At 45.9% G+C, this 23306-nt stretch overlaps 1 non-coding gene across 1 annotated transcript; it reads left to right on the forward strand.

The window, feature by feature from the left end:
- The first annotated feature begins 16714 nt into the window (after nt 1-16714).
- Nucleotides 16715-16821, forward strand: LOC120653149. Its single transcript, XR_005666829.1, has one exon. It is a non-coding gene; the product is annotated as a small nucleolar RNA R71 (small nucleolar RNA).
- The last annotated feature ends 6485 nt before the right edge of the window (nt 16822-23306 follow it).

Consider the following 23306-nt stretch of genomic DNA (forward strand, 5'->3'; position numbering starts at 1 on the left):
GAGGATGATGGCTTCCAGAACTCGCCCTTGGGGTTAGAGAGCCGTGAAAGGGATGGCTGCTCCATGGGTAGCAGGGGTAAAGGTAGAAGGAAAGAAAAAGAAAAAAAGAAGGTACGAGGACGACTGAGTCCGAAGATAATGTAGCTACCGTTCCCCGGCAACGGCGCCAGAAAGCTTGTTGGTATTTTGCAACGTCACAAATAAAATCCGCAAGCACACGGATACCGCTGTCACGTTCACCCAAGAGTATTCCAGGGTATCGTATCCACTGAGGAATGTGAGTACGCTATCTACGGATTCAGGCTCGTCCAAGGACACACACGCCGGTGTGGAGAAGACAAAAGAGAGGACTTTCTATATCTAGAATCTATGCCTAGAAGAAGAGATCACGTCACAGTTATACTTCGAGCTAACGGTATCAACCGATTTATACAAGCCGGTAGCTCCAATATGTGCTCTATCCAATATCCGAACATGGAGGATTACTAAAAGGCTCGAACAGGGCTGTCACCACCTGCCGGCTACCTCTACAAACCATGGGACTATCAGACAACTGAGTGGTATAGTCCAACCTAGACACCACGTCTACGCCTTTCCCTACTAACCTTAGCCCTGGACAAGACCACCCTTTTCTATCCGGGGTCTTAAGCTATGATCAAATGCTACTCGCTAGTATACACATCAACTAATATAAGGCAGAGATGATAACTTGCGATCTAAACTCTAATTCTAAATAAACAAACAAAGAAAGTCTCGAACACTTACATTCGAAATAGCATCCGTCGAGGTACAAGCGGAGAAGAGTGCCGATAGACCCGGCACTTCCCCCGACTCCTCCTCACTCTCCTCCTCTTCTTCTACACCTCCTAGTCTACCTAAGCATCTAGGATGATGGCCTCAAGCTCCAAGGGAGAAAGGTAAGTACTCTTACACCTTCAAATGACTATGGATGCATAAAGTGACCAAATTGCTATATATGTCAATTAGTCTTTACAATCTCTCTTAGATTTGTAGTAAATGAGATCATAGAACGAAGAAAGATAGCATTCATATGCTTCACACCCTTGAATCACATTTAGTGAAATACAACACAAATTGATATTTTCGAAAACTCATGAATGCCATTTGCCAATATTTTGCCCACCGAGCATTAAAGTCTTTAATATGGACACAATCGGTCTCATGTCGGAAGCAAATGTTTTAGTATGAACATCAAAAGCACTCATCGGCTGTATGTGTTGCTAAGCAAGATAGTATAATATTGTCCATATTTGATTATCAACATGTTAAGAAATCTCTCTTCCCTCCAATCCCCATGTGAAGGGGATTAACCGAACAAAATCTAAAACATTATTGTTACCCTAGCATTATCTCTCCTCTCCTCTCCTTCTCCTGTATGAGATCAGCAGGAGGAGAGTTTCAGGTTCAATGTTGCTTACATTGAGATTGTCATCCCTGAAATTTAAGAATAAAGCATAAACAGAGGTGAAAACCGTAGAAACAGAATTTAATCTATGCTACCTTGTGATATCCAATAATTTTGTTTACCTAAAAGTCATCCGGATCTCTATATTCCTCTTCTAACCACTGTCATTCCAACCATTGTACATCCAACTATGGTCTGTCACTGACATTGATGGTAATTCTTCCTAAAAATAAACCCTGCCCAAGATCTAAATCTCTGTTCAATATCATTTATCAAACAGAAGCGAATCACAATAACAATCACAATTGTATCACAATCATAGTGCAAAAGAGAAATTAAGTGATCTAGTAGTATGAAAGCACTGATAGAGTATAAATTTTTATCTCACCATGAAGCTTTCTATGCAGTGGTGGAACTAGCTCATGGTCGGCGTTGCGGGCAGTTTTTCGCCTCACCTCCCTGGCAGTGTCGTGGGCTGCTCCTCCCCTCCTTGGTCGGTGATGTAGGCTGCTCCTCCCCTACCTAGTCGGTGATGAGGTCTGCTCCCCGCCTCCTTGGTCGGCTCCCAACCTGGCGGCACCCCCCCCCCCCGTCCTGGAGGTGAGGGAGCGGGCTGCCGAGGTGGCAGCCACCAACCTTGTGGCGTGGCCCCGCGCAGGCTCCCAAGGCGGGTGGCCCCGACCATGTGGCATGGCCGCAAGTGCTCCCTAGGCGGCTAGCCCCCGCCCGGGTGGTGCCGCAGTGCGTGCTCCCTGGCCAGAACTTGGAGGGGTTAGCAATTTTGATCGGCTGCAGGATGAGGGAAGGAATCGGTGGTAGGTTTCAGGGTGCTGATTTTTCTTGTTGTAGTTTTCCCTAGGAATTATAGTGTTTCCTAGAGAAACCTACGTGTCTTGCCTTAGCTGGCTAAATTCAAATTAATTTCCCTACGGATTCGATCTACATTACTAGGGAAATAACCTTAACCTTTCCCTACATACGATTCTTCAAGATTTCCTAGGGACAAAAACAACCATAGGGAAACGAGTGGATTCTAGTCGCATGGTTCCTTTATTCTTGCAATCAAGCACCAACTGACGATCAGGAAGCACTTGTTTGTAAGGGGCAGCTAGCTTCCAGCTTCCTTGTTTCATTATAGTAGTTCAGTTGTTTTATTTGTTTATCATTAACTGGTTGCTCAATTGGTTTTTTAGTTGCTTAATAACTTAAGCATGGTGGATAAAGAATATATTGACAATTTCATTTTGATTATATTTTTCTTAATTAAAAAGAGGAAGATTCTTGTCTTTTTTATTTTCAAAACTATCAGACCCAGGGCAGCGGGACTACTCACAGTCGTAGAATATTCTAGAGTAAGGGATAACGCATGAAATGTACCTTACCTCTTTGTAACTACTCGTACGAACGTAGGACTAGTTGATGTACAATGAAACTACCCGACTTCGTTGGAGTAGGACTCTAGTAGTAATCAGTTAGGACTTTCCATGTAACTCTGTCCCCAGACTATATATGGGCGGGCAGGAACCCCCTCCAAAGACATCTCGACACCTAAGGCAATACAGACAACCACACAAGACGTAGGGTCACTACTAGAAAAACCCCCCTTTAGGTACGCTTTGTTTGTAACGCCACTTAAAATCGTTTCTACACTGGGTTGTACAAATGCATATTGATACGGTTTTAGAAACGCGGCAAGATGAGACGATATTTATTACACTTTCAACGTGACAAGGTATATAAAGATGTATTTGGACACACTTTGAAAATCATCTCAATTTAACACGGTGTTACACACGCTTTTAATCGTTGCTATCATCTAGATACATTGTAATGTGCAACAAGTAATTGTCTATATGGACCTAAAGACGCTTCTTGACATGATACTTAAAATGTAACAAATTGATACATTGATAGACATGCTTTCAACTGTGTCTACATGGTACACACGATTTTAAGCGTATCAGAAAACATTTCATAGGCCTATAAATATGCTATTTGGGGCTATACAAAAGATATTGCATATGAATTACAACTGAAATAACTTGATTAGCGCCGTGGTTTGGATGTTTGGTTTGGAAACTAGGGTCACGAGTTTGATTCCCAGCCCCAACTATTTATTTTTACATTCTATTTGATTTTTTTCTTCTTGCTAGCCTTCTACATGATCGTATCTACATTTCATAATATGTAGTTAAGTGAAACTATACTGTGTAACAACACCAATAGACACGATTTACATATGTCTCTATTAAAATGTATCATTGTGTGTACACATGCATCTAGCGTATCTATGAAACATCTTTCCTTACATTGACACGCTTAATGAATTCATCTCTACGAAGCCTGACACGGTGCATATGAAGACGCTTCTAACACGCTTTGTGAAAGCGTGCCTACATGGCTATAGATACAAAATAAAGCATCTCTAACTTTAAATATAGCGTAGCTATAAGGGGGGGTTTCTAGTAGTGGGTATTACGCTCCGGCGGCCTGAACATGTCTACATCTTTGTGTTCCTTGCACCATTGCGTTCTGATCTTGGCGAGTCCCTGCCTACAATCAATCTCCTCGGGGTATACCTCGGAGAGATTGGCGGTTAAACACCGACAGCTGGCGCGCTAGGTAGGGGGCTTCGCCGACAATCACCGGAGGAACTCGATGGCATCCTTCAACTTCGACCTCCCTGCAATCAGCGCAGGCACCACCTTCATCTTCGGTTCATGGGTCTGCATATTGCTAATGGATCAGACGGCTTAAACAGCCACCTGACCAACACCATGAGCCCAGAGGCATCTCAGGAGAAGCAACTCGACGAAACTAGTTCCACCGAGTTTCTGCACCCTGAACTCACCAGCAAAATTGAAAAGTAATCCCTCTCGGACACGTCTTTGACTCGCCTCTCGTCATTCAGAGTAGATTCAATCTACTCCGAGTCCCTCCATCCCCAGCTTCCGTTGATGCTAAAGAATGCGGTTGCATCGTATCTAACGATCATGCGCCACGAAACCAATCCAAGGATCATCGACCAGGAAGCCACCGCTTGTCGGGAGGCACCTATCTTCGATTCTTACCCTAACTTGGACAACGAATTCGATCTAGAACTCGCCAATTGTCCGGGCTTAACTATTGTCGCTACACCCCAAGGTCATTTCTTGTACTGGTAGGGCTCTGGGCCTGCCAAACTACTTGACAACGCTCAACTCGTTGCCTGTCTCCAAGACTTGCATTACCAGAAGGGCAGACCTCTTTCCCCAATTGAGGAAGAGGAAGTAGGCGACACCATTTTGGTCGACTATAGTACCACTCATGATTCGTCACCTGATCATCAACTGTATGTCTCAATTCATGGAGAAAACAGCGGCCTCGTCTTGCAAGCCGAACGTTATGCCAATGAGAACTTGGAGCAAATATCCGACGACGAGCTTTCAGTAAACGCCCCCCAAGGCGAATCTCAACAAGACAAAGATGCCCGTCATCTAAGGAATCGCCGATGCAACATTTGTAGAAGGAACGCCGTTGGCGAGGGCAACGCACCCCCGCGCCAGCTTATGGCCCTCGCAATTTACCACAAGACTTCGATGCAGCAGGGGGACCAGCATTCTTCAGCCTAGTAGTTAACTTGGTTGAAGCAGCTCTATTGATGCAAGATCTACTAGATACACCGGAGGTCCGTCGAATGCAGCGCCTCACTAGGGAAACCCTGCACCAGATCGACAGACAGAACCCAATCCCCTCTGGATCCCGGAACAGCCACACTCCGACACACATCGAGAAACAATCATTGTTGGGGATCGCTACCTCTGGAGGACGGAGTCCAAAGGTTATGGGCTTGCTGGGGAGCATCCTAAGATCCCAGAAATAACCTTCGCCCTCTAACATGGTTCCTGCGGCCACCATCTAGATGACTCTCTTTCAGGGTGAAGCATGGGACAATCGGAGGGCCTGCAAGGACTCTGGAGAACGCCGACGGTTGACAGTCGATGATCGCGAGTACACCTGTTCAGATATCGACCTTTGGTGATATTGGGATGACTCTCGATTCATGATGATAGAGGAAAACACGCGTAAAGGAAGGAGGCCCAGAGGTCCGAAGAACAATCGGGGTCACATGTACAACATGACTATGTAATAGAGCCCTATTTGGGGGAGCTTAAGCTTCTCCAAAAGTTCTACTTGGAAAAGCTCCACTTGCTTCCCTAAGAAGCTGCTTTAACCATATCTGTTTGGGGGAGCTTATTAAAATGCGCAAGGAGGAGAAGAAATGGGGGAAGAATGAAGGAACGGTTCGCTCGCAGAAGCTCGGGAAGCTGCGGGAGAGGAGCTTTTTAATCGCTAGTGTAAAATGAGCTTTTTTAGCTATTGCTTCTGGGAGAAATAGACCCCGTTTGGGGGAGCTTTTATCTTTTTGAGCTTCCTGGAGACGCAAAAGCTCACAAAAGCTCCCCCAAACAGGATGAGAGTTCAATTACTCTGATCCTGAGAAGGGACTATAAGTTCGGAATATCCCCCTCCTCATGCGAGTAGGTGAGGGGTACTTCCAGGAACCTCTAACGGAGGTCATGGGTATAAATACCCCTTCTCTTTTACCTTGTGATGGGTTGATTCTTTTTGGAATGTAGTGCTATTTACTGTCATGCCATTCACTACGTAAGAAACGACATACAGTGACGCGCTCAAAGGTGACCTGCAGTTGTCGGCCATCACCCCTTAAGTAAAGGTGACGGGCTTCATCTCCGCGCATCACCTTGGACCAGTTTGGGGCCTCGCTAGGACTCGCTAAAAACATGGCCCGTCACCTTTGATAGATCATAGGTGACGGGGCTTAACATTGCCTGTCACCTATACTACAGGTGACGCGCTACATTCTTCGCCTGTCACCTACAGTCCACACAAAGGTGACGGTCCAGCAACTAAGCAGCAAAGGTGACGGCCTTTACTTTGCGCATCATTACGTCTTGTGATGCGCTTAACCTATGGTCCATGAAAGGTAAAGCATTACGTGTATAGTTCGTCACCTATGTGGATGCCCTTTCTTACCAGTGCACATGTGCCCTGTAACTTAGCCATTTTTTTGTCGGACAATTCAAACATCGCCGCAGCCGTACATGTTCTAACAAAAGGATGAAAATTGCGAGGTAACAATGCAAAGATTATTGCGACATATATAACAAGGCAGAAGTTCATCATATATATATATATATATATATATATATATATATATATATATATATATATATATATATATATATATATATATATATATATATATATATATATTAAGGGAGCTACATACAAACTATGATATACATAATCTCATGGCAGCTCTCTGAGAACTTCCACCACCCTGAAGATGGTGTAGACAAATTTAGCGATGCTCTCCTCGAGGGGCGCATTCACCGGACGTCTCCCAAGGCGGACGAGGTCCCTCTTGATGCCGATTGCCCAGGCGTCGCCGTAGCCGAAGGGGTGGAACGGATCGAACCCTGAGATGTCAAGCGCCGAAGTGGAGCAGGGGCTGGAGCCGGTGCCGGAGTAGGGGCCGACACAGGCACCGGGGCAGGGGCCGGCGCAGGGGCCAGCGCAGGCACCGGGGCTAGGGCCGGAGCAAGGGCCAGCGCATGCACCGGGGCCGGAGGTGGGGGAGCAAGACGGCGACGTTTGTGAGGGGAGGTGGGGGAGGAAGGAGGCGACGGCGATGACGACGACGAGTCCACTTGAACAAAGTGGCAGCGGCGGCGGCAGCTGGAGCTAGAGCCAGAACCTGACATCGCGGCGGCGGCGGCTGTGCGAGAGCAGGGGTGTCTGAGGGGAGGTGGTGGAGGAAGAAGATGGCAGCCGAGAGCAGCTGGGAGGTGAGGCAGTATATATATAATGTCGAGAGAAATGCGAACTGGCACGTGCGGTTCTCGAGATCGTGGGATCGAGAGATGAATTCGAAACGGCGCCCGGCAACCAAGAGGGCACGCAAGGTTGCCGAAAGGGCACCGGCGGTTGCGATTCCCAAAGCCATTGACATAGGTGACGCGCTACATATATTGCGCGTCACTTACGCAATGATAGGTGACACGCTATATAGAAAGCTAGTCACCTTTCAAGTGAGGCAGGTGACGGGCGGTATATGGAGCCCATCACCTATAATTATGACATAGGTGACGGGCCATATGTATAAGTGACGGTCCATGATGACGCCCGTCACCTTTAAAGGATGATGCCCGTCACCTTTCATTTGACATAGGTATATGTTAAGATGCAAAGGCACAAAGCAGGTTCACAAGACCATCCATTGATGATATCAGTCACAGCACATATATATCACAGGATAGATATATTACAAGACCATCCATTGCCAACTCGAAAATGTGTATCAGGCATATATACACAAATTTGTATCATCATGCACATTAATAACATATATATAACAGCAAGAAGCACATGTATATGTAGCATATCAGCTCAAATATTGGAGATAGGTGCATGAAAATAGGAGATATATACAGATAAAGGTTCAGTGATGTTCTAGTACAATCATGCCAACCAAAAACAAAAGAAAGCATCGACAAGTCCTGCATGAAGTCAGCCTCCATTCTATGGTTCTGTTGGTGCAGTCACAGTCACAGCAACCATACGTGTTTCCACCCGCCACTTGTTGGATACCATCTGTTGTTCTTTCTTCAGCGCTTGTTCAAGCTCCTTCTTCTGTGCTTGTGCCTTTGAAAGCTGTTCAACTAGTCCATCGATCTTGCGGACTTGTGTTTGTAGCTTGTTGTGCAAGGCCTCGATTTTATGAGCATGCTCAAGCAGGATTGCCTACTTGTCAAATTCAGAATGTAAGTTCTCGATGGTGTAGTATGCGCAGCTAGTGAACAAACTATAGCATATTTGAGTATTGGAAAAGTAAAACATCGATCAGAAGTTCAGCACACCATGAATAGGAATTTTTTTTGGGATAGCTCTCGCATAGTCACATGTAAAGTTCATGCTTGGAAGAGATAAATTAAAATTCTTACTAAAGATACATATAAGTGCTCACTGTGCATGCAACACTTCTAGTGTCACAGGTCTAGAACAATGAGCTCACAGGTCCAAAACAATGAGCTACCAATCAGGAAGTTATGCTACTCACTAATGATTTAATTAGTTGTTCTTTATTGATCCTACTCACTATAGCATCTACTTTAGCAATCAGAAATTGAAGCTTCCAATCAGACGAAATTGATTAATCATGAATCAGGAAAAGAATGGATCAACACATGCTTCTTCCCCTTTCCCTGCTTCTTGTGCATCTGATTCGAGCTCTCTGGCTTGTTCCCCTTGCCCTTTTCATCCTCTGAGTTTGAGGTCAAGTCGATAAGGGCCTGGGGGCCTCTGTTGGGGCTCTCCTCCTCAGAGTTGGTGGGGGAGCTCGGGCCGGCAGTTGGAGCTGCCGTGGCCGGCAGGGAGCTTTTCTGCCCGCTCGCCTTCACCTCGCCGTCAGAGCCGCCACCCCAAGAGCGGGAAGCGCGGCGGAGTCCCCGGCCCGCCATCGATGGAGCGGAGAGCTTCTGGCAGGTCGTCTTCACAGCACCGCCGAAGCACCAGCGGCCATTCCCATCTCGTGGTTGTACGCGAGCCCACGCAGAACGGCTGCCGTCCACCATGTCTGTGCGCCGCCGGTCAGTGGAGGGGAAGAGGAGGGGAAGAGTCGGCCGGTTGATGGGTCAGTGGAGGGGAAGAATATGGGAAGTGGATGGGTTAGTGTTATTTGGATGACCTTCAGTTTAAACCAGTGACGGGCCACAAATCTTGCCTGTCACCTAAGATAAAGGTGACGGGCCACACTTGCCCATCACTTAAGAAATAGGTGACGGGCCACAAACCTCGCCCGTCACCTAAGACAAATTGGAACTGGACTTAAAGCCACCCCTTTGGCTTAGTTCTTAACATCTCCCATTTCAAACCCTAAGTTACCGCCCACCTCCTCACCCTCTTCGCCCACCTCCTCGTGCTGCCCTCTTCGCCGCAACCTCGCCGCATCACCAGATGCCCGCCCACCGGCATTGAGCCACCGCCCATAGGCAAGGAGGAGGTCCAGGCACGCCGTCGCGCCTACTTGTCGTGCCACCAGATGCCCGCCTTCCGGCACCGAGCTGCCACCCGCAGGCAAGGAGGAGATCCGGGCACGCCGTCGCGCCACCAGACGCCTTCCCGCCGGCGCCGAGCCGCCGCCCGCAAGATCCAGAGCCGGGAACGCCATCGCGCAGTTAAGATCCAGAGCTGCGCCACCACCCGCAGGCAAGATCCAGAGCTGGGCACACCATTGCGTAGTCAAGATCGAAAGCCACGCCGCCGCCCCCAAGCAATACTGTTCTTGTTGTCATATATATACTTGTTGTTCATGTTGTTCACGAAAATAATGTTCTTGCTGGAAATTTTACAGGAAATTTTTTTGCAAATAGTAATTTAATTTGCTGCCTATTTCTCCAAATAGTGATTTAATTTGCTACCTACTTTTGTAGGATCACTACAAGCAGCCAAGTCTCAAACTGGATCCTCCAACACTTCAAATAGACAACATGACCAAGAGGGCAATCATCAAGATGTGTCTAGACAGATAGCTGTATTTAGCACGTCTCAACGTAGGAAGCCAAGAGCACAGAAAAAGTGGCCAAAATGACATCATAAAAGTTGCAGGCATCAACGGTGAGGGGTTCCCAACAAATGATGATAGTCTGAAACAGTGGCGACTGATCTGTCGATTAATCGCCCGACAAAGGGTTGGAATCAATGTCAAATTTGAGGATTTGGATGATCCCGCGCGACAAGGCTTGTTCGAGACCATGAAGCAATACTTGGAGTTTCCTAAGGGCACATCCAAGGCACAGATGAATCGTGTAAGAGGGGCGGCATGGAAGTCTATCGCCAAGCTCCATAGGCACTTCAAGTCCAATCTCGTATGAAATTTTGGCAATCAAGGTACAGAGCCCTTTGAGATGCACAAGCACTTGGATCATCGAGACTGGGAGATGTTCGTCTAGACTACCACCTCTGAGCAGTTCTTAGAGAAGAGAGAGCACCTCAAGAATCTGCGTGGTAGAATCACGGACAACCATCGCCTCGGTCCAGAGGGCTATGCTAGGAAGGAGAAGGGGAAGTGGCTCAAAGAGGATGCAGCAATGGAGCAGGCGATGTCAAAGAACCCTTGGAGATAGTTTCCTGGACACTCAGTGCCATATTTAAGGGCCAAGGCTGCTCCAACACCATCCAGCGGGAAAATCACCTGGAGTAGCGATGGCACGAAGAGGTTGGCCGACCGGGTGATCGAGCTGAAGGATCATGAGAGCGGTGTAAGAGAACATGACATCCTCTCCACTGCCAATGATATGGCAGAGCACACCGTTCGCTTGCATGGAGTCTCTAGTTCGAAGGGTTGGAAGGAAGCCTTCGGCAAAGAAAATGAAGGCTTGTGGAAGAAGAAGAAAAGGTCATCTGTTGATCTAGACCGATTCAAACAAGAGATAATGGCTGAAATAATTGGGGCGCTCAGGGAAGTGGGGATTGATGTTGAAGCAGCATTATGAAAGTCCCAAGGCAAGAGCAGTTGCGCCTCTAAGGAGGTGGAATAGCAACTACCCGCACCAGCAGGCCAACTTATTAGCCCCCCCCCCCTTCCCCGGTCGGTGTAGCATGCCGGCCACCGAGAAATGCTTGGGTCCTAGTCTTGATGAGCTGGACACATTCGACAGGCTAAATGGTCCAACCCCCTGCAGCCTTATAATTGGAAGATACTCAATGTTGTTGATTGAGCTAGCAACGGGGGTCGTGATGCCTGATCAAAAGGACTGCCACACGGTGCCAGTGCAGGATAGGTATGTCGTGGTGAAGATTGATCACGTCCATCATAATGCAGAACCCGTTGCTCTCGACATCCCAATGGAAGATGCTGAGATTTTTATTTGGGGGATGCCCGTAACACCCGGATCCAATGGAAGAAAACTTCTATTCGCTTCCCGCCCATTGGTCGGTCTGTTGCACCGTCTTCAGGACGACCCTCAGCTACTGGTCAAGAAAAGCGGACATGCACCCCAACGCTTGAACCTGTGAAGAAAGATGTCACCGCAGGCAGCCCCCCAAAGAAAAAGAGACGAACCACCCCTAAGAAAAAGTGAAGGGGTAAGGCAAAACCCAAGGAACCAGCAAAGAAAGCAACGGAAGCAAAGGGTAAGGCAGCACCCTATGAACCAGCAAAGAGTGTATGGACTTCTACTCACTCCAAGTTTCAAATGGGTAAGCGAATGATGTCAACGGAGGAGCTGGCCAGTGCAGGGGTGAATACCAGGGCACTCCACAAACACTACGTCACCCATGCCATGAACAATAATAATGATGATAATCCGTCAATCGTGGGTGAATTCAAGGCCCAGGACTTGCACAGTGGGCTTAGTTATTTTGCCGTTACATGGTCTGATCTCTACGACCTCTTCAACCTCGATGCCTTGGACATCTCACTCATCTGTTGCATGACACCGTGAGTATATATGGCACAAAGGATTGTTCACAGTCATTCTTATATTTGTATGTACTATGAACAAACCTGAAATCTAATATATTTGTATGTAGGCAATTGGCCAAAGAATCAAATGAATGTTAGCTTGGTGTTGCGTTCATTGACCCCGAGAAGTTCACTATCAGCATGATCGAGAAGAACCCGGATCACCTAAAAACTATTGTCTCAGATATCCTGAAGACTTCCCCAGTTTGTTGTTGGCGCCTACCAATGTCACCACCGGGAAAGCAGCGATGACGTCCACAGACGCCAATTTTTGGGTGGCAGTATTTCTTAAACCACGAATAAATCAGCAAGCGCACGGAATACCGCTGTAGCATTTTACCCGGGAGTATACCGGGGTGTCATTTATATTTTCGCAGGGAAGGCGGTGAGTGAAGAGATATAGACTAGTTGATGAACTTTATCGAGATTGGATATTCTCATGCATAAACAGGAGTAAGATATATAACATGGTAGGAGGTAGTGTGACACACACACAAACTACTCTCTTGGATAAATAAATAAAAGAAAGATAAAAGATGCTCTAGGCCGGGAGCAAGGCTGAAGTTAGAGCTCGAGTCAACTATGCTAGGCTAGCTATATCTATACTATCTCATTAGTTAGATCGTCAGAGATTAAACTACACAATAGGAAGACCGCAATCGAAGCAATAGGAGGAGCCCGTACACCCCGGCGCTTTTTGTACCTCCTACCCCCCATACCGAACGTGAAGGATTACTCGGGCTCGGACAGGGCTGTCACCACTTGCCGGCTACCTCTACAAACCGTGGGTATAGTGGACATCCAGGAACTCTTAGATAATCTAGACACCATGTCTACACTAGTAAGGAATACTCTAGTGTCCCGCGCGGAGCCCCCACCCTCCGGATGGACATACATCACACTAGAGCAAACATACGAATAATGGAGCAGTTGATAGAGTTCTAAGCACAAAATACTAACCATCTCAAGCACAGGGCAATCATGCAATGCAAGCATTGAATAATAATGCAACCATATCAAGAAGCATATATCCTATAACTCATAACATACTTCGAGCAGATATCGGTAACCATAGTCTAATTCTATTACAAACAACCAAATATTACAAGAGAGAACTAGAGATGAACCCATACCAGACTCTCGAGCAGATCCGCCGATTCGAAGACTCCTAAACTTCTCCTAAACTCCACTAAGCCTAAAGACTATGCAAGATGAGCAAGAGAGGAGAGGAAGTGTGGTGCGTGCGTGCGTGTCTATGTGTCATAATCTCTACCCCCCCCCCTTTGTATTTATAGCAGGGAGCCACGGGGTGAGACCCTTGCAACTGACCTAGGGGACCTATGAGGAGGCGCCACATGGCCTGGATGAGGCGGTGGGGCCCACGGGCCAGGTCTGCCGACCTGGTAGGTCGGTCGGCCTGCCCGGTCTGCCAACCGCCCCTAGCTTCTTCCAGCAGGCTGTCCGGGGCTGCCTTGTCCTAATCCCGTTGGTCTTGGCCTGTCTTGAAAGGTTTGAACTAGGTTCTTGGGCTACACTTGGTCCATTTGAGCCTGAATCGACGCTCTGATAATTTCGGTGATTTTATGCCGGGCCAAAGTGTGCTTGCAACCTGCATATTCGCTCCAAAATATAACTTGCATTTTCTAAAAGGTAAAATGTGGTTTAGGGACTTTATTGGATAAGGATGCGTGTAAGAAATGCAAACTCTCATGATTTTCTGATCAAGTTGACGCCTGGAAATGATCGTTAGTGAGCGTCAACAAGATCCCCAAGCTGTCCTTTGCTCGTCCCGAGCAAAGTAGGACAAATCAGGTTGTTGATCAGAAAATCACTTTGACTTGTACCTTACCTGTCGTGTCATACTCTGAAGCAAGGAGATTCATCTATAAGCTTAAATGAGTTGGCTATCATACCTTTGCACAATCACCTTACTCCTTCATGGGGCTTTTTAGCTATCTCCTTGTCTTGGGCTGTTGAGAGTTAGAACAGTGCATAGAGTAGTACTTACTTGCGCATAGATCCGCAATCCATCTGGAGATACTTTTTAGAAGATTTTTGAAAACATGGCAAAGTTCCCAAGATAACTCTCTCGAGGCACTCAACTTGTATATTCCTTACCAAGGCAGTAACTGCCTTTGATCTTTCCTACTACTACGAAACTTTTGTGGAGCTCAAGGTAGGATAAGAACGGGGCATACTTGCATTCCATATATTGTAAAGTCAAAGAGATGATACATGGAGAAACAAATCATGCAAGCTCGATCAAAAGGTGCAAGTGTATGAGTGGATGGATGGATGGATGGATGTGGCTTACTCCTTGAGGCTATGGTTTTCTCTCTCGAATCATCCCTTGTCTCTTTTTTTTTTGAGACATGGCTACCCCTTTTCTCTCTTTTTTTTTGGGTCATGCTTCTTTGGCATGCCATCTTTTCTCTTTTTGGGGCAACCATAATCTGACTTTATTTTATTGTAGGGATGTTCTATGAGAGAGATCACCAAGACATGGAGCATTTATTAATGTGGAATGGATGGATGGTGGTGCTAATTCCCAGTGTAGGAATGTAGCAAAAAGGATGGGACATGTACGTGCCTATGATCAAGAAAGCATGAAAACCATCTCACTAGGGTCACACAATTTGACAAAACTCAACAGAACATCAAGCAGCATATGTGTAAGGTTTTTCATGGAGTATGACATATGGCTCTGGTAGGACATTGCATATCACTAGGGAACTTGCCTTTTTAGATTTTTTTTAAAAAAAACAACACCAGACTTCAAGCATCACTAGAACAAACTTGCACAACCTTATTTACCATATCTAAACTCACAACAACTTAGACTTGGATCAAGCATATGCAACCCACGAAACTTTCAGGTTCATTGGCAAGATATTTGCATAACCAACAGATTTAAACTCAAGAGAACTCTTATTTTTAAACTAGGCACAATAAACATGGTAGAGCAAAGCAAAACTCATCCTTTCAACTTGTCATAAGGAGTTAAAACATTCTTACCGCGCATGATGAAAAAGAGAAATAAAGCAATAAATTTTTATTTTGTTTTTGAAAGTTTTTATCATATTTTATTCGAAAGCAAGTAACGGGATATAGTTGACTTAGGGGAGGGAACCTCCCCCAAGCTAGCTCTTGGTTTAGGGTCCAAAAAGCAGGACCTTTCTTCATACCTGATCAGGTTGAGGTCGTTTCGTCCGTACCTAGAGTAGTAGCGGTCGATGACATCTTGTTCTTCTTGCGCCATTTCTTCTAGTTCTTCTTTGATGGCGTAGGCGGCACAGGAATAGGATCCTCGGATGTCGGATAGACAATTTTCAGATCTTCCCATACTGTATTGGTGATGAAGTCGGGGATCTTCTGGTCGTCTTCCACTGGCTCGGTAGGTGGAGTATGAATCTCCCAATCCTCCCAAGCTGGCTTGGAGAGTGATAATCTTGATCATCCCAACCGAGTTCTTCCCATAACTCCTATTTCTCACTATCCTCATGAATCAGGAATACCTCCCTCTTGTTTTGAAACTTGAATTTCATGGTCTTTCCCATGATGCGAAGGCTGATTCTTCCTATCCCTACATCAATTTTGGCATTTGTATCCTTGAGTAATGTCGCCCAAGTATGAGCGGAATCCCAAGATCTCCTTCCATATCAAGGACTACGAAGTCCACTAATATGTAGGTATTCTTGACTTTTATCATTAACCTTTCCACAACTCCTTCTGGATATCTTATCGTGGAATCTGCCAGGTGAACACACATAGTAGTAGGAGAAATTGATGGATAGCCTAGTTTTTCGAATGTTACCTTGGGCATGATGTTGACGCTGGCTCCAAGGTCACAAAGGGCGTGATCAAATTCATAATCAAAGATTGAGCAGCTGATCACTGGGGTTCTGGGATCTTCTCTTATTGTGGCTGCTAATTCGCCTCACGTACCTCTTCTTGGGCGTGTGAGATTTTCTGCATAGCTGAGGGGTGTTCTGCTAAGTGGCTCCTTTTACATAGCATTGATGACATTTACGCTCTCTAGAGTTGATTCGGGTTGCCCCAGAATCTTCTCTAGTTCAGTAGTAGGTGTAGCAGCAGCTAGCTGAGCCAATTGAGTTTCTAGCGTCCTGTTGAAACTCAGCTGGTTCTTCATGGCGGTGGAGAATCCGTCCATCTTGGCATGGATGGCCTCCATTGATTTGTCTATAGCAGCCAACTTCTTCTGAAGGAACTCATTGTTCTTCGCTTGGCCGTAGACAAGATATCTCAAGGTGGGCTAGCTAGGATTGAAAGAATTTGAACTTCCATTACCTCCTTAATAGTATGGGTGTGGTTGATTCTACCCCTGACCTTCTTGTGGAGGAAACCCATTGTTGCCATTGAGGAATAGAGCTTCCTCTTGGGTTTTTGGGCAATTGTCGCCCAAATGTCCAACATTCCCACAGACCTCGCACGTCATGCGAGTTTCCAAGGCTTGAAGTGTTTGCATTTGAGCCTTGTCTTGGGAATAATCCTCAAATTTCTTGAGGAGGAGATCAATCTTCATAGCGAGCATGTCGGCCTCCTTGACGGAGTGCATACCTTGCTGGCGCGGTTGGAGGCGATCATCGCTCCAACCTTGGTTGGACACCATCTTCTCGATCAAAGATGTTGCTCTTTCAATGGTCAGCGAGAAGAAAGCTCCACTCGCAGCGGCATCCACATGATCACGGGATGACTGAGTCGACCCGTTGTAGAAGTTCTATAGAATGAGCCAATTGTCCATTCCATGGTGTGGACACGCCAGAATATACTCCTAAAGTCTCTCCCAAGCTTCAGGAATTGACTCATTTGATGCCTGCTGGAAGTTCGAAATTCGATCACGAAGAGCATTGGTTTGCCCGTCAGGAAGAACTTCGAGAGGAACGCCTTGGCACATTTGTCCCAAGTGTCCACAGCAACCTTGTTAGCATAAAACCACTGCTTCGCTCTCCCCAAAAGAAAGAACGGAAACCGACGGAGCCGGATTGCATCTTGCGATACACCCTTGATAACAAAAGTACTGCAGAGCTCTAGGAACTGCTGGGGATGAGCGCTAGCATCTTCATTGGCCTTGCCACAGAAAGGGCTGGCCTGCACCATCGTAATGAGACCTGTCTTGATCTCGAAATTTTCCCCTCCGATGTTAACCTCGGGCCCGGTAAGGACCTGTTTAACAGATGAAGCAGAGTAATCACGGAGTATCTTCTGGGCCATAGCTCGAGGAGCTAACGACGATGCGATGACTGGTTTGACTGCCGAGAGTGGTCTCCGAGGTGATACGAGACGAGCTCGCGTCCTCCTCAAAAGTGACTTTGGATCGTAATGAAAGTTTTGCGGCAAGTCGAAACCGGTCATACACTACCCTGTTTTCATATCAACAAAGACAAGAAAACAAAGACAAGTTAGCATGTTTAGCAAGCGAATATCAATTTCGATTTTGTTCATAACTTTGTCTATATACTTCAATCTGTGTCTTCCCCGGCAACGACGCCAAAAATGCTTGTTGGCGCCTACCAACATCACCACCGGGAAAGCAGCAATGACGCCCGCAGACGCCAATTTTTTGGTGGCAGTATTTCATGAACTACGAATAAATCCGCAAGTGCACGGAATACCGCTGTAGAATTTTAGCCGGGAGTATACTGGGGTGTCATTTATATTTCCGCAGGGAAGGCGGTGAGTGAAGAGATATAGACTAGTTGATGAACTTTATCTAGATTAGATATTCTCATGCATAAACAGGGATAAGATATATAACAAGGTAGGAGGTAGTGTGACACACACACAAACTACCCTCTTGGATAAATAAATAAAAAAAGATAAAAGATGCTCTAGGCCAGGAGCTAGGCAGAAGTTAGAGCTCGAGTCAACTGTGCTAGGCTAGCTATATCTATACTATCTCATTGGTTAGATCGTCAGAGATTAAACTACACAACATGGAGACCGCAATCGAAGCAACGGGAGGAGCCCGTACAACCCGGCGGCTTTATGTACCTCCTACGCCCCATACCGAACGTGGAGGATTACTCGGGCTCGGACAGGGCTGTCACCACCTGCTGGTTACCTCTACAAACCGTGGATATAGTTGACATCCAGCAACTCTTACCTAATCTAGACACCATGTCTACACGAGTAAAGGATGCTCTAGTGTCCCGCGCGGAGCCCCCACCGTCCGGATGGACAGACATCACACTAGAGCAAACATATGAATACTAGAGCAGTTGATAGAGTTCTAAGCACAAAATACTAACCATCTCAAGCTCAGGGCGATCATGCAATGCAAGCATTGAATAATAATGCAACCATATCAAGAAGCATATATCCGATAACTCAGAACATACTTCGAGCAGATATCGGTAACCATAGTCTAATTCTATTACAAACAACCGAATATTACAAGAGAGAACTAGAGTTGAACCCATACCAGACTCTCGAGCAGATCCGGCGGCTCGAAGACTCCTAAACTTCTCCTAAACTCCACAAAGCCTAAAGACTATGCAAGATGAGCAGGAGAGTAGAGGAAGTGTGTGTGTGTGTGCGCGCGTCATCCCCCCTTGTATTTATAGCAGGGAGCCATGGGTTGAGACCCTTGCAACCGACCTAGGGGACCTATGAGGAGGCGCCACGTGGCCTGGATGAGGCGGTGGGGCCCACGAGCTAGGTCGATCGGCCTGCCCGGGACACCAACCGCCCCCAGCTTCTTCCAGCAGGCTGTCCGGGGCTACCTTGTCCTAATCCCGTTGGTCTTGGCCTGTCTTGAATAGTTTGAACTGGGTTCTTGGGCTACACTTTGTCCATTTGAGTCTGAATCGACGCTCTGATAATTTCTGTGATTTTATGTCGGGCCAAAGTTGTGGCAAAACCGCTCGACATAAACCGGCTTAAGTGCACTAACCATCGTTGCAAAGGCAATTAGGTTTAACTCGCACAGTAGACGGAGCACATCGGCAGTCCGTCGGGTAAAATCCCGATGAAACCACTTAAACCTGGATCAAACAAAGCAGCATAACTCACGTGAAGGCGAGTCCAGAGATTACAACACCTCACAATATTTTACACCACAGAGTTTAACATAATAGTAGAATTACAAGCCAAGTTCCAAACTTAACAAAGTACTTTTCGTAGTGCCAACATAAAAGGGAAACACCAGAGTTCTTTATTGCAGCGAAATTACTACACGATATCTAACGACGGTATGGGTGTCACGATGAAGCCCGATTCGTGACATCACTCGTTCTTGTCATCGCCGGCCGGGGACGTATCCCACTCCACGGACCAACCAAGCGGGAGGGTGCAAGGCCAGGTCAGACTGGCAAACATGTCCTCCAAAGTATCTCCTGAAACAAAATGAGCCACAAGTAAGGCTGAGTATATTAATACTCAGCAAGGCTTACCCGACTAGGATATACTTAATCTTTTAACTAGACATGCAAGGCTTTTGGCTTGTGGGGGTTGTTTTTGCTGAAAAGCCACAAAGAGTAAGTCCTTATTTCAGGTTTTTGCTTGCAAGTTTTAGTTTAATTAACCATTCTACATTAGCATCTATCCAATAGCATACATGGTGGAAAACAATTATCTTTCATCATCCAACAATATTCATCATCATACATATTCCACTTATTATTCTATGTGACAGAAGGGTTAAGCAGTCTCAATAACCGGTGAGAAATGGACGATTCGAATCGAATTTGTTAACCTGGCCAGGCAGACCTAAACACACGTCACGTGGTTACTCCCATAGTCACACGTGCAACTTTTCCCTTCAATTCCCGCTTCACAGAGCAGGCCCACCGCCCTCGACTACAGAGCCCGGCCCTGCACCCGTCATTAGCTAGATGAGAACGACGTCAAGACGGTGGGGAGTATATTCCGGCTGCGGTTCAATCCAATACTTAAGCTTACCGATTACCATATTCTCGGCATGTGATTAGTACGTTCAAACGCTTAACCACCACTACCACACACTGCGGCCTTATCACTTTTCACTAAACAGACGGGGCATCCCGAGTATCACGACCCCACTCGTAGACCTTATAGTTGTAGCAAGTAGTAAACAACCAACTCCTATAATTTCTCGCGAGTGACAGGAAATCACTCGACTTCTACCGAACCATTAGCATAGCTAACTAACGACCTGCACATCCTAGTGTTCAAGCATCGGTACCTAGGATCATGCAACTAAGGTTCCAGTCAACTCCTGTAACTTAAATGCACAAGTAGATAGGAACAATAATAAGTTGCATAATTTAAAATAGAGGGACATGCTCCGGGGCTTTCCTTCCTGGGCGTAACTGGATCTGGGTTCTTCCGAAATCGGGTTCGGGTCTTCAGTAACTTCAGTTAGATTCACCTGAGCTTCACGCTGCTCACTCTCGGACTCGGGCACCAGCTCGTATGTTCCGTCAGCGAGAGTGGTAGTATCTATATGAGATGCACATGGGTGAGTTGTTCTGATGATAACAACTTATAACTTGCTTCACTATAAAGTTGTAATTCAAACAAAACCCGAAGTTAAAGAGTGAAACACTTCCATTCGTATTTTACTGGGCAATCGTTTATAGAGTAGTAACTCAACATATCTAACTACACAAGGCATCATGATCAACAGCATAAGAAAGCTATACTAACTTCCCAAACAAGTAGGAGTAGTTTCCTATAGCAATTAAATCATGGTTTATTAATAAATCAACAACTCAACACACATACAGTATTAACTTCAACAAAAATTACATCAAATAGAAGGTAAACAGAACTAGCTATCCTGCAAAATTCATCCCAAAACTTGTAGCCAACTAACCAGAACAATTCATGTAAACAGACAACTCTTAGAACAAGATTGAATTATACAGGTTAGACCAGAGTATAAAAGAAGCTCAAACTTTAAAAGTAGGTCTAAAAAAAAGAATTAGTTACTGTGAATTTTTCATGATTTTATCTACACAGAATTAATTCTGAGAAAATAAACAAAACAGACATCATATTTACAAGATTCATTTTTAGCTCCTGTTCTTTTCATGAATTGGGGATCAAACTTCATGGACAAGCTAAACTATTCAAAAAGAACACTCAGAAATATTTTCATGATTTATCATGAATAGAAACTATTTACCATAATTAAAGTCTACTAAACAAGCATTAAATCAAAGAAATAGCTACTCTTGAGAACTGACCACGAAATTTTTATAGTAATACTAGAGTCACATGAACATCTCACCATAAAAATTTCACAGCAATACATGGCTTCAAACAATAGTTAAGGAAAAGATAAAACAACTAGTCTTTATGTACCTAGTGACACAAATCAATTTGTACAGCAAACATTTTCAACAAACACCCATCAAATTTTGATTCTACGGCATAGAGCTTTTCATAAGGATTCCAGAACAACTGGATTTGCTATTTTAAGAATTTTCTATGAATTTATATTGAATTTCAAAGTTTACAGCTAGAAATAACAAAGAAGTCCTTAAAGCACTATTCATCTGAGTCACAGTCTATTCAAACAACCCCCTGGACTTTCTTGAATTTTCAACCTGAGGTCCCTGGCTGGGGTTTGAAACAGGGGAGGCGGCGAGCGGCCGGATTCCGGCGCCTACGGCGGCCGGCGGCGAGGGGAATAGGGGGAGAAGCAAGAGGAGGGCGAGAGGGACCTAGGGGTGGGCTCGGTTGGGGCTGAGGTGACCGGAACGGGCGGCGCCGCGGAGAGGGGCGGCCGGCGGTGGACTGGGCCTGCGGCGGCGGTGTTCCGGCGGGCTTGGGCGTCGGCGAGCGGGTCGGGGAGCACCAGCGGAGCGTGAGGGAGCTAGCTGTGGGGTCGGTTGGGCGCGAGGAAGGCCGGAGGAGTGAGCTCCGCGACGGCCTAGGGAGGGGCGGCGCAAATGGCGGGCAGCGGCGGCTCTGGACGCCGCGGAAAGCACGGCCAGGCGCTTGGAGCAGGGAGGAGAGTGGAGGGAGAGGTAGAGGGCTCGTTTGCGAAGCAAAAGGAAGGGAGGAGAGAAGGGCAGAGGGCGCAAGCGAGCGGCGAAATGAAGCACGGCACGGCTCGGCGCATTCGTCGTCGTGGCGCGTCGACGGCCGTCCTCGGCCTGCATGTAGGGAGATGGCGCCACGTGGAGAGGCCGAGAGGCTTTGGGGGAACCAGGGACGGGGCGCGGCGAGGGCATGGCGCGTGGCCGGCGGCCTCGGCGTCCGGCGCAGACAAGGGAGGGAGAGAGAGGAAAAGAGAGTAGAGAGAGAAAGAGATTAACTGATTCAAATTCAATTTTTTTTCCCAAAAATTTCTTTTGAAACCGGGAAAACTTTGAATACGAAAATTGTAAAGAATTTAAAAACCTATAACTTTTATTTCAGGAAAAAGTTTAATCGAGCAATGGTTTAAAAGTTATTTTAAATTTTCGAAAACTATAATTCAAATAACTTATTATTTCATGTGATTTTTGCCACTTTTACCCCTAGAGTTCATCTAGACATTTACTAATCTTTTCATGGTGAACATGTCTATTCATTTTCATCAGCCTATTTGCATTGCTTTGAAAGTTATTTGAGGTTCCTAACCTATGCACATATACACACATACACATACATACACACATGTTCTTTTCCAAAAAGAAATGCATAATTTGACTTTCTCTTGTTTATTTAGCATGAAACCACATTTAATATTTCTTGCTTAGCATGTTAAAACTCTGAGATGTCACAAAAGTGTCCTTGCAACCTGCATATTCGCTCCAAAACACAACTTGCATTTTCTAAAATGTAAAGTGTGGTTTAGGGACTTTATTCGATAAGGATGCGTGTAAGAAATGCAAACTCTCATGATTTTCTAATCAAGTTGTCACCTAGAAATGATCGTTAGTGAGCGTCAACATTTGTGTGCTTGCTGTGTACCACACAGGCTCCCACTACTTCCTAGTCGTCATCTATCCGAAGTGGGAAAAAGTGTGGTACTTAGACTCTATAAGACATGTCCAGGATGATGGCAGTCTGGGACAGCGAGACTACACCAGCATCAAGGTGGTTATCGATAGGTATATCTCTGAGTTACCACATTTTCAATTTCCTCATTTGGAACCTGTCACATATTTTTGCAGCTAACGACATCCATAACACCAAATGCAGCGGTTTCTCCTCCTTTCGAGCCGGCCACCATCTTCCAAAAACAAAATTGACACACGTGACCGATTTTCTGGTATATCTCTTACCGTCCGCATTCTATCTTTTCATGATTTCACCAAATATATTTGACCTAATAGTATATATCATCTTGTGCAGTGCATGTAACAAGGCTCTGGAAATGAATTTGGGTTTTATGTTGCATACCACATGATCCGCCTT

Source organism: Panicum virgatum, chromosome 9K (assembly GCF_016808335.1).
Source record: "Panicum virgatum strain AP13 chromosome 9K, P.virgatum_v5, whole genome shotgun sequence".
NCBI lineage: Eukaryota > Viridiplantae > Streptophyta > Magnoliopsida > Poales > Poaceae > Panicum > Panicum virgatum.